Source organism: Rutidosis leptorrhynchoides, chromosome 3 (genome assembly GCF_046630445.1).
Source record: "Rutidosis leptorrhynchoides isolate AG116_Rl617_1_P2 chromosome 3, CSIRO_AGI_Rlap_v1, whole genome shotgun sequence".
Classification (NCBI taxonomy): domain Eukaryota; kingdom Viridiplantae; phylum Streptophyta; class Magnoliopsida; order Asterales; family Asteraceae; genus Rutidosis; species Rutidosis leptorrhynchoides.
In genome coordinates this window covers 159,528,810-159,536,386 of record NC_092335.1, presented here as the reverse complement: position 1 = coordinate 159,536,386, position 7,577 = coordinate 159,528,810, and positions in this window count along the sequence as shown.

Below are 7,577 nucleotides of genomic sequence, written 5' to 3'. Positions count from 1 at the left end.
CTATATATATCAAATCATAATAATAGACCACAAGATTTCATATTTCAATACACATCCCATACATAGAGATAAAAATCATTCATATGGTGAACACCTGGTAACCGACATTAACAAAATGCATATATAAGAATATCCCCATCATTCCGGGACACCCTTCGGATATGATATAAATTTCGAAGTACTAAAGCATCCGGTACTTTGGATGGGGCTTGTTGGGCCCGATAGATCTATCTTTAGGATTCGCGTCAATTAGGGTGTCTGTTCCCTAATTCTTAGATTACCAGACTTAATAAAAAGGGGCATATTCGATTTCGATAATTCAACCATAGAATGTAGTTTCACGTACTTGTGTCTATTTTGTAAATCATTTATAAAACCTGCATGTATTCTCATCCCAAAAATATTAGATTTTAAAAGTGGGACTATAACTCACTTTCACAGATTTTTACTTCGTCGGGAAGTAAGACTTGGCCACTGGTTGATTCACGAACCTATAACAATATATACATATATATCAAAGTATGTTCAAAATATATTTACAACACTTTTAATATATTTTGATGTTTTAAGTTTATTAAGTCAGCTGTCCTCGTTAGTAACCTACAACTAGTTGTCCACAATTAGATGTACAGAAATAAATCGATAAATATTATCTTGAATCAATCCACGACCCAGTGTATACGTATCTCAGTATTGATCACAACTCAAACTATATATATTTTGGAATCAACCTCAACCCTGTATAGCTAACTCCAACATTCACATATAGAGTGTCTATGGTTGTTCCGAAATATATATAGATGTGTCGACATGATAGGTCGAAACATTGTATACGTGTCTATGGTATCTCAAGATTACATAATATACAATACAAGTTGATTAAGTTATGGTTGGAATAGATTTGTTACCAATTTTCACGTAGCTAAAATGAGAAAAATTATCCAATCTTGTTTTACCCATAACTTCTTCATTTTAAATCCGTTTTGAGTGAATCAAATTGCTATGGATTCATATTGAACTCTATTTTATGAATCTAAACAGAAAAAGTACAGGTTTATAGTCGGAAAAATAAGTTACAAGTCGTTTTTGTAAAGGTAGTCATTTCAGTCGAAAGAACGACGTCTAGATGACCATTTTAGAAAACATACTTCCACTTTGAGTTTAACCATAATTTTTGGATATAGTTTCATGTTCATAATAAAAATCATTTTCTCAGAATAACAACTTTTAAATCAAAGTTTATCATAGTTTTTAATTAACTAACCCAAAACAGCCCGCGGTGTTACTACGACGGCGTAAATCCGGTTTTACGGTGTTTTTCGTGTTTCCAGGTTTTAAATCATTAAGTTAGCATATCATATAGATATAGAACATGTGTTTAGTTGATTTTAAAAGTCAAGTTAGAAGGATTAACTTTTGTTTGCGAACAAGTTTAGAATTAACTAAACTATGTTCTAGTGATTACAAGTTTAAACCTTCGAATAAGATAGCTTTATATGTATGAATCGAATGATGTTATGAACATCATTACTACCTTAAGTTCCTTGGATAAACCTACTGGAAAAGAGAAAAATGGATCTAGCTTCAACGGATCCTTGGATGGCTCGAAGTTCTTGAAGCAGAATCATGACACGAAAACAAGTTCAAGTAAGATCATCACTTGAAATAAGATTGTTATAGTTATAGAAATTGAACCAAAGTTTGAATATGATTATTACCTTGTATTAGAATGATAACCTACTGTAAGAAACAAATATTTCTTGAGGTTGGATGATCACCTTACAAGATTGGAAGTGAGCTAGCAAACTTGAAAGTATTCTTGATTTTATGTAACTAGAACTTGTAAAATATATGAAGAACACTTAGAACTTGAAGATAGAACTTTAGAGAGATCAATTAGATGAAGAAAATTGAAGAATGAAAGTGTTTGTAGGTGTTTTTGGTCGTTGGTGTATGGATTAGATATAAAGGATATGTAATTTTGTTTTCATGTAAATAAGTCATGAATGATTACTCATATTTTTGTAATTTTATGAGATATTTCATGCTAGTTGCCAAATGATGGTTCCCACATGTGTTAGGTGACTCACATGGGCTGCTAAGATCTGATCATTGGAGTGTATATACCAATAGTACATACATCTAAAAGCTGTGTATTGTACGAGTACGAATACGGGTGCATACGAGTAGAATTGTTGATGAAACTGAACTAGGATGTAATTGTAAGCATTTTTGTTAAGTAGAAGTATTTTGATAAGTGTCTTGAAGTCTTTCAAAAGTGTATGAATACATATTAATACACTACATGTATATACATTTTAACTGAGTCGTTAAGTCATCGTTAGTCGTTACATGTAAATGTTGTTTTGAAACCTTTAGGTTAACGATCTTGTTGAATGTTGTTAACCCATTGTCTATTATAACAAATGAGATGTTAAATTATTATATTATCATGATATTATGATATATAATATATCTTAGTATGATGTATATACAGTTAAATGTCGTTACAACGATAATCGTTACATATATGTCTCGTTTCGAAATCATTAAGTTAGTAGTCTTATTTTTACATATGTATTTCATTGTTAATACACTTAATAATATATTTACTTATCATTTAACATAATTAACCAAGTGTATCAATATCTTAATATGATTCATATGTACCTAGTAAGACGTTGTTATAACGATAATCGTTATATATATCGTTTTTGACTTTCTTAAATTAATAGTCTCATTTTTATGTATATAACTCATTGTTAAAATATCTAATGAGATACATACTTATAATAAAAACATGTTAACTATATATATAACCATATGTATGTCATCGTATAGTTTTTACAAGTTTTAACATTCGTGAATCACCGGTCAACTTGGGTGGTCAATTGTCTATATGAAACATATTTCAATTAATCAAGTCTTAACAAGTTTGATTGCTTAACATGTTGGAAACATTTAATCATTTAAATATCAATCTCAATTAATATATATAAACATGGAAAAGTTCGGGTCACTACAGTACCTACCCGTTAAATAAATTTCGTCCCGAAATTTTAAGCTGTTGAAGGTGTTGACGAATCTTCTGGAAATAGATGTGGGTATTTCTTCTTCATCTGATCTTCACGCTCCCAGGTGAACTCGGGTCCTCTACGAGCATTCCATCGAACCTTAACAATTGGTATCTTGTTTTGCTTAAGTCTTTTAACCTCACGATCCATTATTTCGACGGGTTCTTCGATGAATTGAAGTTTTTCGTTGATTTGGATTTCATCTAACGGAATAGTGAGATCTTCTTTAGCAAAACATTTCTTCAAATTCGAGACGTGGAAAGTGTTATGTACAGCCGCGAGTTGTTGAGGTAACTCAAGTCGGTAAGCTACTGGTTCGACACGATCAATAATCTTGAATGGTCCAATATACCTTGGATTTAATTTCCCTCGTTTACCAAATCGAACAACGCCTTTCCAAGGTGCAACTTTAAGCATGACCATCTCTCCAATTTCAAATTCTATATCTTTTCTTTTAATGTCAGCGTAGCTCTTTTGTCGACTTTGGGCGGTTTTCAACCGTTGTTGAATTTGGATGATCTTCTCGGTAGTTTCTTGTATAATCTCCGGACCCGTAATCTGTCTATCCCCCACTTCACTCCAACAAATCGGAGACCTGCACTTTCTACCATAAAGTGCTTCAAACGGCGCCATCTCAATGCTTGAATGGTAGCTGTTGTTGTAGGAAAATTTTGCTAACGGTAGATGTCAATCCCAACTGTTTCCGAAATCAATAACACATGCTCGTAGCATGTCTTCAAGCGTTTGTATCGTCCTTTCGCTCTGCCCATCAGTTTGTGGATGATAGGCAGTACTCATGTCTAGACGAGTTCCTAATGCTTGCTGTAATGTCTGCCAGAATCTTGAAATAAATCTGCCATCCCTATCAGAGATAATAGAGATCGGTATTCCATGTCTGGAGACGACTTCCTTCAAATACAGTCATGCTAACTTCTCCATCTTGTCATCTTCTCTTATTGGCAGGAAGTGTGCTGATTTGGTGAGACGATCAACTATTACCCAAATAGTATCAAAACCACTTGCAGTCCTTGGCAATTTAGTGATGAAATCCATGGTAATGTTTTCCCATTTCCATTCCGGGATTTCGGGTTGTTGAAGTAGACCTGATGGTTTCTGATGCTCAGCTTTGACCTTAGAACACGTCAAACATTCTCCTACGTATTTAGCAACATCGGCTTTCATACCCGGCCACCAAAAATGTTTCTTGAGATCCTTGTACATCTTCCCCATTCCAGGATGTATTGAGTATCTGGTTTTATGAGCTTCTCTAAGTACCATTTCTCTCATATCTCCAAATTTTGGTACCCAAATCCTTTCAGCCCTATACCGGGTTCCGTCTTCCCGAATATTAAGATGCTTCTCCGATCCTTTGGGTATTTCATCTTTTAAATTTCCCTCTTTTAAAACTCCTTGTTGCGCCTCCTTTATTTGAGTAGTAAGGTTATTATGAATCATTATATTCATAGATTTTACTCGAATGGGTTCTCTGTCCTTCCTGCTCAAGGCATCAGCTACCACATTTGCCTTCCCCGGGTGGTAACGAATCTCAAAGTCGTAATCATTCAATAATTCAATCCACCTACGCTGCCTCATATTCAGTTGTTTCTGATTAAATATGTGTTGAAGACTTTTGTGGTCGGTATATATAATACTTTTGACCCCATATAAGTAGTGCCTCCAAGTCTTTAATGCAAAAACAACCGCGCCTAATTCCAAATCATGGGTCGTATAATTTTGTTCGTGAATCTTCAATTGTCTAGACGCATAAGCAATCACCTTCGTTCGTTGCATTAATACACAACCGAGACCTTGCTTTGATGCGTCACAATAAATCACAAAATCATCATTCCCTTCAGGCAATGACAATATAGGTGCCGTAGTTAGCTTTTTCTTCAATAACTGAAACGCTTTCTCTTGTTCATCATTCCATTCAAATTTCTTCCCTTTATGCGTTAATGCAGTCAAGGGTTTTGCTATTCTGGAAAAGTCTTGGATGAACCTTCTGTAGTAACCAGCTAGTCCTAAAAACTGGCGTATGTGTTTCGGAGTTTTCGGGGTTTCCCACTTTTCAACAGTTTCTATCTTTGCCGGATCTACCTTAATACCTTCTTTGTTCACTATGTGACCGAGGAATTGAACTTCTTCCAACCAAAATGCACACTTTGAAAACTTAGCGTACAATTCTTCCTTCCTCAATACTTCTAACACTTTTCTCAAATGTTCACTGTGTTCTTGGTCATTCTTTGAGTAAATAAGTATGTCATCAATGAAAACAATGACAAACTTGTCAAGGTATGGTCCACACACTCGGTTCATAAGGTCCATGAACACAGCTGGTGCATTAGTTAAACCAAACGGCATGACCATAAACTCGTAATGACCGTAACGTGTTCTGAAAGCAGTCTTTGAAATATCATCTTCTTTCACCCGCATTTGATGATACCCGGAACGTAAGTCAATCTTTGAATAAACAGACGAGCCTTGTAGTTGATCAAATAAGTCGTCGATTCTCGGTAGTGGGTAGCGGTTCTTGATGGTAAGTTTGTTCAACTCTCGGTAGTCGATACACAACCTGAATGTACCATCTTTCTTCTTGACAAACAAAACAGGAGCTCCCCACGGTGATGTGCTTGGTCGAATGAAACCACGCTCTAAAAGTTCTTGTAATTGGCTTTGCAGTTCTTTCATCTCGCTGGGTGCGAGTCTGTAAGGAGCACGAGCTATTGGTGCAGCTCCTGGTACAAGATCTATTTGAAATTCAACAGATCGATGTGGGGGTAATCCTGGTAATTCTTTCGGAAATACATCGGGAAATTCTTTTGCAATGGGAACATCATTGATGCTCTTTTCTTCAGTTTGTACTTTCTCGACGTGTGCTAGAACAGCATAGCAACCTTTTCTTATTAGTTTTTGTGCCTTCAAATTACTAATAAGATGTAGCTTCGTGTTGCCCTTTTCTCCGTACACCATTAAGGGTTTTCCTTTTTCTCGTATAATGCGAATTGCATTTTTGTAACAGACGATCTCTGCTTTCACTTCTTTCAACCAGTCCATACCGATTATCACATCAAAACTCCCTAACTCTACTGGTATCAAATCAATCTTAAATGTTTCGCTAACCAGTTTAATTTCTCGATTCCGACATATATTATCTGCTGAAATTAATTTACCATTTGCTAATTCGAGTAAAAATTTACTATCCAAAGGCGTCAATGGACAACTTAATTTAGCACAAAAATCTCTACTCATATAGCTTCTATCCGCACCCGAATCAAATAAAACGTAAGCAGATTTATTGTCAATAAGAAACGTACCCGTAACAAGCTCCGGGTCTTCCTGTGCCTCTGCCGCATTAATATTGAAAACTCTTCCGCGGCCTTGTCCATTCGTGTTCTCCTGGTTCTGGCAATTTCTAATAATGTGGCCCGGTTTTCCACATTTATAACAAACTACATTGGCATAACTTGCTCCGAAACTACTTGCTCCGCCATTACTCGTTCCGACACCATTTGTTCCTTTCGTTCTATTAACCCCTGGTCCGTAGACCTCACACTTCGCCGCGCTATGACCATTTCTTTTACACTTGTTGCAAAATTTGGTGCAGAACCCCGAGTGATACTTTTCACACCTTTGGCATAACTGCTTTTGATTGTTGTTGTTGTTGCGGTTATTATTGTTGTTGGGATGATTGTTGTAGTTGCTGTTGTTGCTGTTGTTGTTGTTATTGTTGTTGTTGTTGGGCCGTTTGTTGTAGTTGCGATTGATGTTGCGATTGTTGGGATAATTGTTGCGATTATTGTTGTAATTACTGTTGTTGTTGTATTGGTGATTCTTATCACCGTTTTCCTCCCACTTTCTTTTGACTTGCTTCACATTGGCCTCTTCAGCAGTCTGTTCTTTAATTCTTTCTTCAATCTGGTTCACTAGTTTGTGAGCCATTCTACATGCCTGTTGTATGGAGGTGGGCTCGTGTGAACTTATATCTTCTTGGATTCTTTCCGGTAATCCTTTCACAAACGCGTCGATCTTCTCTTCCTCATCTTCGAATGCTCCCGGACACAATAGGCACAATTCTGTGAATCGTCTTTCATACGTGGTAATATCAAATCCTTGGGTTCGTAACCCTCTAAGTTCTGTCTTGAGCTTATTGACCTCGGTTCTGGGACGGTACTTCTCGTTCATCAAGTGCTTGAATGCTGACCACGGTAGTGCGTACGCATCATCTTGTCCCACTTGCTCTAGATAGGTATTCCACCATGTTAACGCAGAACCTGTGAAGGTATGCGTAGCGTACTTCACTTTGTCCTCTTCAGTACACTTACTTATGGCAAACACCGATTCAACCTTCTCGGTCCACCGTTTCAATCCGATCGGTCCTTCGGTTCCATCAAATTCCAAAGGTTTGCAGGCAGTGAATTCTTTGTAGGTGCATCCTACACGATTTCCTGTACTGCCAGATCCAAGGTTATTGTTGGTATGTAGCGCAGCCTGTACTGCGGCTAT